The sequence below is a fragment of the Saimiri boliviensis genome, chromosome 1 (genome assembly GCF_048565385.1).
Source record: "Saimiri boliviensis isolate mSaiBol1 chromosome 1, mSaiBol1.pri, whole genome shotgun sequence".
NCBI classification, from domain to species: Eukaryota; Metazoa; Chordata; class Mammalia; order Primates; family Cebidae; genus Saimiri; species Saimiri boliviensis.
In genome coordinates, this window is record NC_133449.1 from 93,889,314 (window position 1) to 93,898,558 (window position 9,245).

Genomic DNA, 9,245 nt, shown 5'->3' on the forward strand with positions numbered 1-9,245 from the left:
AAGCATAAAAACATTAGCAGACCCATATCTGGCACATCACAGGAGAGACACACTTCAGAGTTTAAATCCAAGCAATGATGAACAACAGCAATCTTAAGAAAAATAAAACAAAATCTACAGTTGCTACAATATATTATACAAAATGTCCAATTTTAGTTTAAAAATTACTAGACTGAAAAAAAGCCCAAAAATGTGTGACTCATATTCAGGAAGAAAAAGTAGTCAAAAACACTGACTCTGGATGAGCATAGATTTTGGATTTAATAGACAAAGGTTTCAAAGTATCTTTTATAAACATATTCAAAGAATTAAAGGAAAATATCACAATGACTTGACAGAGAATCTCAATAGTGAAATAGAAACTATAAACAAAAGTTAATTCTAATGTTGAAAATAATAACCAAAATGAAAAAAAAAACCACTTAGATGGACTCAACTGCAAACTGCAGATAACAGAAGAATAAATCAATAAATTTAAAGATTAATCAATAGAAACTACCCTGTCTGAAGAACAGAGAGGAAAAAATACTGAAGAAGAATAAACAGAGCCTCAGGTATCTATAGGAAAACATCAAGTATACTAGGAGAAAAGAGGGAGAAAGAAGCAGAAAAATATTTGAAAAAATAATTACTTAAAACTTCACAATTTGATGACAAACATTGTAGATTCAAGATGCTCAAGAATCCTTAGGTTGGAAAAACAGAGAGATCCCCAGCTAGACAGATAGTCATATAGTTGTCAGCCAGAAAAAAAAGAGAAAATGTTGAAAGCAGCAAAATAAAATGACTCCTCACGTATAGTTGACAATCAATAAAATTAACAATTATTTTCTCATTAGAAACGATGAGGCCTGAAGGCCATGAATTTGCATATCCAACATGCTAAAACTCATCTGTCAACCAAGAATTCTACATCCAGTGTGATTCTTCTTCAAACATGAAAGTGAAAGTGAGGCATTCCCAGATAAACAAAAACTGAAGTAACTCTTGCTGGCAAACCTGGTTTTTAAGAAATACAAAAGAAAGTTCTTCATGATAAAATAAATTAGATCCAAAGGAATGCATAAAGAACATAAGAATGGTAAAAAGATGGCCAAATATATGACTTTATTTTTTTATTTCTTTGATAATTATAAGATTATTTATAGCAATAATTCTAACATTTTATTGCTGAGTTTACAACATCCATAAATAAATCTTTATGATGATTACAGTACAAAAGTAAACAGAGAAAATTGAGTTACACTGGAGCAAAGTTGCTATATATCATTGAAATTAAATCAGTAGTAACCTGAAGAAGATTGTGATACATTGAAGATGCAAATTGTAATTTTAAGTACAGTGACTGTAAAGAAAAAAAGAACCAAAAACATAGCTAAAAATAAAATAATTAAAATGAACACCTAAAAATATTTAACACAACAGAAGACAATAAAAAGAAACAGATGTTCTGTACTACCTTTGCAATTTTCTGTAAATTTCAAACTATTCTCACACACACAAAAGTTTATTTTAAAAGAGAAGCAGAGAAACAAAACTGACATGAGCTATATGGAGAACAAATACAATAATAAGGGTAAATCCTGTCTCATCATTAAAATATTTACTGTGCATAGACTAAGCACTCTTATCAAAAGACAAAGATTGTCAGAATGAATAAACAATGAAGATCCAATTATATGCTCTCTTCAAGAGGCACATTTTATATTTAAACACAGGATAGAAAAAGGGATCTCATGGAAACAGTCATCATCAGAGAGCTGAAATGGCTATATTAATATCAGGCAAAATCGAATTCAAGAAAAGGCATATTTTTAGAGGAAAAAAGGAACATTTCATCATGATAATAGAGTCAAGGCATAAAAAAAAATAACAATGACCAATGTGTATGCACTTGACAACAGAGTCCGAAATTATATGAAGCAAAATCTAAATAATTGAAGAAAGAATAAATTCAACACTTATATTGGAGATTCAAATACTCCCCTCTCAATAATTGATAAAACATTTAAACAGAAAAATAAGTAAGTATATAACAACACTGAAACACAAGCTGACCAACTGGCACATTATATTGCTCCACTGAACAAAGAGTATACACATTCTTCTCAAATGCACATGCGATTAACTTGGAGTTGGCAGATTTTTTTTTTTTTTTTTTTTTTGTAAAGGGCCAGATAGTAAATACTACGGGCTCTGCAGGCCATGAATGGTCTCTATCACATATTCTTCTTTGTGTCTTTTGTTTGCTTGTTTGTTTTTTTACAACTCTTTAAAAATGTAAAAACAGTTTTGACTCCCAGGCTGCAAGCCAGATTAGGCTCATGGGTCATAGTTAGCTAACCCTGACCTAACCTGAGCAACAAAAAGAAAGAAGACATGAATTGACCAAAGCAAGAATGATAGAGGAAACATCACTACATACTTTATGGTAATTTAAAAGATTAGAAGAGATGAGTAAGAATAACTTGATGTTAACATATTAGACCATTTTTATAAAAAAGAAAAATTCCTAGAAAGACACAAATCTTACAAAAAGTTTTAAAATTATTAGATTTCTTCTATGATTTGAGTTAGAAATTTAAAATCTTCCACAAAAAAAGCTCAAGTCCAGATGGCTTCACTAGTGAATTCTTCTAAACATTTAAGGAAGAAATAATACGAATCCTACATAAACTCTCTCAGAAAATAGAGAAGGAGGGAATGTTTCCCAGCTCATTTTATGATAACTGTATTATCTCATACTAAAGCCAGACAAAGATATAGCAAGGAAAGACAACTACATATTCTGTTTCTCATGGATATAGATGCAAAATTATTTTTAAAATTTAGTAAACTGAATCCAGCAGCATAGTAAAAGGATTATATACAGCAATTAAGTGGATTTTATCCCAGCAATGCAAGATTTATGTAACACTTGAAAATCACTTAATTAATGCACCACATTAATAGAAAAAAAGAAAAGAAAATGTGTGATCAAAATAGATGTCGAAAAATCCTCTAACAAAATTTAGTACTTATTCATGATTTTAAAAAACTCCCACCAAACCAGCAATAGAAGAGAATCTCTCTCTCTCTCTCTCTCTCTCTCTCTCTCTTTCTTTCTTTTTTTTTTTTTTTTTTCCTGTTGCCAGGCTGGATGCAGTGGCGCCATCTTGGCTCACTGCAACCTCTGACTTCCCTGGTTCAAGCGATTCTCCTGATTCAGCCTCCCGAGTAGCTGGGGCTACAGGCTGTGCCACCAAGCCCAGCTAATTTTTGTTTTTTAGTAGAGATGGGGTTTCACCATGTTGGCCAGGCTGGTCTCGATCTCCTGACCTCATGATCCACCCACGTCGGCCTCCCAAAGTGCTAGGATTACAAGCCTGAGTGCCCAGCCAGAATCTCTTTAACCTAATAAAGAACATCTTCAAAAGGCCACAGGTAACAACAAACTTCATAGTGAAAGATGGACTTAATCCCTAAGATTGGGAACAAGGCAAGAATGTCCACCACTACTTCTATTGAACACTGCATTGAAAATTCAAGGCGAGATTTGGGTCTTTTCCTAAGTCAGCACTCACCAAGGAGAAAGCCATGTTCAGTTCGAGCACCAAGATTGTGAAGCCCGATGGAGAGAAGCCAGACAAGTTCGAGTCTGGCATCTCCCAGGCTCTTCTGGAGCTGGAGATGAACTCAGACCTCAAGGCTCGGCTCAGAGAGCTGAATATTATGGCAGCCAAGGAAACTGAAGTTGGTGGTGGCCAGAAAGCTATCATAATCTTTGTTCCTGTTCCTCAACTAAAATCTTTCCAGAAAATCCAAGTCTGGCTAGTATGCAAATTGGAGAAAAAGTTCCGTGGAAGCATGTTGTCTTTGTCGCTCAGAGGAGAATTCTGCCTAAGCCAACTCGAAAATACTGTACGAAAAATAAGCAAAAGCGTCCCAGGAGCCGTACACTGACAGCCGTGCACGATGCAATCCTTGAGGACCTGGTCTTCCCAAGAGAAATTGTGGGCAAGAGAATCCGCACGAACCTGGATGACAGCCAGCTCATAAAGGTTCATTTGGACAAAGCACAGCAGAACAATGTGGAACACAAGGTTGAAACTTTTTCTGGTGTCTATAAGAAGCTCACGGGCGGAGTTTCAATTGCAAACAGAATGACTAAGTAAAAAATATATTCACAGTAAAAAAAAAAAAAAAAAAAAAAAAAAAAAAAAAAAAAAATTCAAGGCAAGACAATTAAGCAAGAAAAAGAAAGAAAAGGTATCCAGATCGGAAAGGAAGAAGTAAAACTATCACTATTTTCAGATGACTTTATCTTGCATATAGAAATTTTTAAGGAAATAACTAATAAATTATTAGAGCTAATAAGGAACTTCAGCAAGACTGCTGGATAGATCAATCTATAAAAATTAATAGTATTTCTATGCACTAACAATTAACAATTTCAAAATAAAATTAAGAAAGCAATTTTATTTACAACAACGTCCAAAAGAATAAAATACTTAAGAATAAATGTAAAGAAAAAAGAGTAACACTTATACACTGAAAACTATGAAACAATATTGAAAGAAACTAAATAAGACCTAAATAAATGGAAGGACACTACACCTCATGTTCATGGACTGGAAGATTTACTATTGTTGAGGTGACTGCTCCAAATTAATCTACAGATTCTATGCAAGCTCTATCAAAAGCTCAGTTGTTGGCCAGGTGCAGTGGTTCTCTCCTGTAATCCCAGCACTTTAAGAGGCCAAGGCAGGTGGATCACCTGAGGTCAGGTGTTCAAGACGAGCCTGACCAACATGGTGAAAACCTGTATCTACTAAAAAATAAAACAAAAAATTTAGCCAGGTGTGGTGGTGGGTGCCTGTAATCCCAGCTACTTGGAGGCTGAGGCAAGAGAATCACTTGAGTCTGGGAGGTGGAGGTTGCAGTGAGCCAAGATCGTACTATTGCACTCCAGCCTGGGCAACAAGAGCAAAACTCCATCTCAAAACAGAAAACAGAAGAAAAAAAAAAATCTCAGTTGTCTTATTTGCAGAAATTGGCAAGCTGGTTCTAAAATTCATGTGGAAATTCTGGGACCCTGTATAACCAACGGAATTTTGGAAAAGGAGAAAAATGTTGGAGGACACATGACATCTGTAAAACCTGTTATAAAACTGTCATAATCGGCCGGGCGCGGTGGCTCAAGCCTGTAATCCCAGCACTTTGGGAGGCCGAGGCGGGTGGATCACAAGGTCAAGAGATGGAGACCATCCTGGTCAACGTGGTGAAACCCCGTCTCTACTAAAAATACAAAAAAAAAAAAAAATAGCTGGGCATGGTGGTGCGTGCCTGTAATCCCAGCTACTCAGGAGGCTGAGGCAGGAGAATTGCCTGAACCCAGGAGACAGAGGTTGCGGTGAGCCGAGATCGCGCCATTGCACTCCAGCCTGGGTAACAAGAGCGAAACTCTGTCTCAAAAAAAAAAAAAAAAAAAAAAACAAAACCAAAACTGTTATAATCAATATTGTATACGTACTAGCAGAAACACAGATCAATGGAATAGAATGTGGAATCTGGAAATAAACCTGCACATTTATGGTTGATTGATTTTCAACAAGTATGCTAAGGCAGTTCAATAAAGAAAGCATAATATTTTCAACAAATGGTAGAGGGACAGCTGGATATCCACATACCAGCAAATGAAGTTGGTCCCCTTCTTCACTTCATACACACATAAAGAAGACTGAAAATGAATTGTTCATCTAAATGCAAAAGTTAAAACTACAAAACCCTTAGGAGAAAATACAAGAGCAAATCTTCATGACCTTGTGATAGGCCAAGCCTTCTTAGATATGATACCAAAACGATGAGTGACAAATGAATACCATTGAGAACATGAAAGGACAGCACACAAAATAGGTGAAAAAATAGAAAATATAACAGAAAACATAGGTAAAAGAAAAATAACTATTTTTTTAAAAGGATAAAGAATTGAGATAGACATTTCTCCAGAAAAGATACACAAACAGCTGATACACACAAGAGGCTGAACATCATTAGCCTTCAGGGACCTACAAATCTAAACGCATGTAAATACTACTTCATACATGCTGCAATGGCTATGGTCAAAAAGACAGATGTAATCAGTGTTGGCAAGGCTGTGGAGAAATCGGAGCACGCATACACTGCTGATAGGAATGTAAAACAGGGCAACCACTTTGGAAAACAGTCTAGTAGTTAAATATAGAGTTACCACATGACCCCCAGCAAGTTCACTATCTGAATTCTTCCCACTCCCCAAATATACATGAAAGAAATGAAAACATATGTCCACACAGAAACTCATACATGAATATTTCTAGAAGCATTAGTCATAACAAAGAGTGAAAACAACCCAAATGCTCATCAGCTGATGAATGGCTAAGTGAAATGAGGCAAATCTACACAATGGAATATTATTCAGCAATAAAAAGAAGCCTGTGCTGCTGACACATGCTACAACGAGTGAAATTTGAAAACGTCATGCTGAGTGAAAGAAGCCAACTACAAAACACAACGTAGGGCGTTCTTTCGTTTCTGTTGAATTCCAGCATAGGAAAATTCCTAGAGATTGAAAGCAGATTAGTGGTTGCCTGGGGCTGGGGAACTGCGGGGTAGAGGGTGAGAACAAAGGGAGGCAGGGAAAACTGCAGTGAAATGGAAAGTGATTACTCAAAATTTTTTAATTTTTTTTGAGATGGAGTCTCACGCTGTCACCCAGGCTGGAGTTCAATGGCATGATCTTGGCTCTTTGCAACCTCTGCCTCCCAAGCTCAAGTGATCTTCCCACCTCAGCCTCTTGAGTAGCTGGGACCAGCCTTGGCCTCCCAAAGTGCTGGGATTACAGGTGTGAGCCACCGTGCCTGGCGGGGAGTGATTACTAATATTATGCAAATTCTTTGGGGGTGATGAAAATATTTTAAAATGGATTGTGATTATATTTGCATGACTCTATACATGTATTAAAATTCATCTGGCCTGGCTTAATGTCTCAGACCTGTAATCCCAGCACTTTGGGAGGCCTAGGTGGGCAGATGAGATCAGGAGTTCAAGACTAGCCTGGCAAACATGATGAAACCCCATCTCTACTAAAAATATGAAAATTAGCTGGGTATGGGGGCGGGCACCTGTAATCCCAGCTACTCGGGAGGCTGAGGCAGGAGAATTGCTTGAGCCTGGGATATGGAGGTTGCAGTGAGCCAAGATCATACCACCATACTTCAGCTTGGGTGACAGAGTGAGACTCTGTCTCAAAAAAAAATAAATAAATAATAAAAATTTATTGAATTGTTAAAAAGAAAAGCCAAAGTGAATGTATGGGTGTACTATGGAGTTCATACTCTTTTGGTCCTGGAGGGTCTAAATACTGAGCCTCTGGTGTGTCCATGCACCGCGCTCGGCAGTGAGAATATAAAAACAAGCTTTTTCCTTACAGGGCAGAGCGGTGCATAGTACAAATCCTCAACTCAAATGTTAGAACACCATTGAAAAGTCTAAAAACAGAGAATTTAAAAAATAACACAGAACAAACTCCACGTTTTTCTTGTGCTCTACTCTGCCTCTCTCTGTCCACTGATTTTGAAGCCACTTCAAAATCCTTCAGACTTCTAAGCCTATCTGTATGAACTGCTAGTTAACTGGGGTTTCTGGTGCTAGGATGCCACATACCAGAGGTAACCTGTAATAAACTAGACCTCTCTGGCCAGGTGTCGATGATTAGCTTTAATTCCACAGGAAGTATTTTGGCTTCATGATGCTGGGTTGGTTTATGTATTTTCCAGATTTCATCGGCCATAAATTTCCATTAGCGTGTAGCAGGTTCCTATTCTTCTCTGCAAGCTGATGATATATTGCTAAAGCTGGTGCCAGCCTGCTCTGCAACTCCCCAGGCCATATTGGAGGCACAGCTGCCCACAGACATAGCACAGCACCAAGTGCCCCAACAGACTGGTGGCCACAACTGGGTTCAAACCATTAGTCTCATCTCCACCAGCCACTGTTCCCATGTTAACCCCTAAAAGCTAGACGATGATTACCTCTGCTAGCCTCTCCACCTTCTCTCCAGAAGCCTAGGACTAGGCTTCAATAAAAACTCCTGTACATGTATCTCTCCTAAGCTTCTTGGAGAAGGGTGTCTCTGTGCAGCCCAGGAACAGAACTGCTTGTAAGATGTGTATTGCCAGTATAATGTTTGGTTCAGCTAACCTCTCTTAGCCAGAGACTCACAAACTGGGACTCTTAAAAACAAAATAAATTTTTTTCCTGCCATCTATTGCTAGCAAAAGAAAACAGATTACAATAAAAAACTGTGCCAGAAATTTTTTTTAAAGATTTTTTAAAAACTATCCAGTTAATTATAGACAGAAGTGATTTTTTTTTTTTTTTCAGATGGAGTCTCACTTTGCCACCCAGGCTGGAGTGCAGTGGTCAATCTCAGCTCACTGCAACCTCTACCTACCAGGTTCAAATGATTTTCCTGCTTCAGCCTCCTGAGTAGCTGAAACTGCAAGTGCATGCCACCATGCCCAGCTAATTTTCATGTGTGTTTTTAATAGAAACAGGGTTTCACCAATTTCCTGACCTTGTGATCCACCTGCCTCGGCCTCCCAAAGTGCTGGCTGGGTTACAGGCGTGAGCCACTGTGACCGGCCAACAGAAGTGATCTTATGTTCAGAGTTTAATTGTAGAGGAGTGGTTGGATTGCCAAATTCTTATGAAAGTTCACCTCTAGAGACTTATTTTTCAGTTCAACACTTTCCCAATGTAAAAATGTAAATACATTAAGTTACATGGTTTTTACTACTGTTGAAGTGGTGTCCTTTGTCTGGGATAATACCTGAGGTTTGTTGTCTCATGCCAAGAAAACAAGAATGCTGACACACAAGGAGTGAGGTTAAAAGCAGAGGTTTGAATAAGAGAAAGAAAGAGACAAGCTCTCTCCCCTGCAGAGAAAGTGAGGTTCCCGAATGGGTCTTCCAGTTCTATGGTGAAATGTACGGGACTTTACAGATGAGCTTGAAGAGGCGGTGTCTGATTTACATAGGGTACAAAAGATCGATTAGACCAAGTGTTCCCTTTATATAGCATGGAAGAAGCTGGCCGCCCCAAGCTAATCTTTCACTATGCAGATGGATTCTTTACCTGGCTGGTGCCATGTTGTCTCCTTTTTTTTTTACTGTATACATAGTGACAAAGAAGAGGGAAGATCGAGCCTCTATGTTGAACATATC

General features: G+C 37.7%; 1 pseudogene; it reads left to right on the top strand.

The window, feature by feature from the left end:
- The first annotated feature begins 3,568 nt into the window (after positions 1-3,568).
- On the top strand, positions 3,569-4,154 carry LOC101049431 (small ribosomal subunit protein eS7-like; annotated as a pseudogene).
- The last annotated feature ends 5,091 nt before the right edge of the window (positions 4,155-9,245 follow it).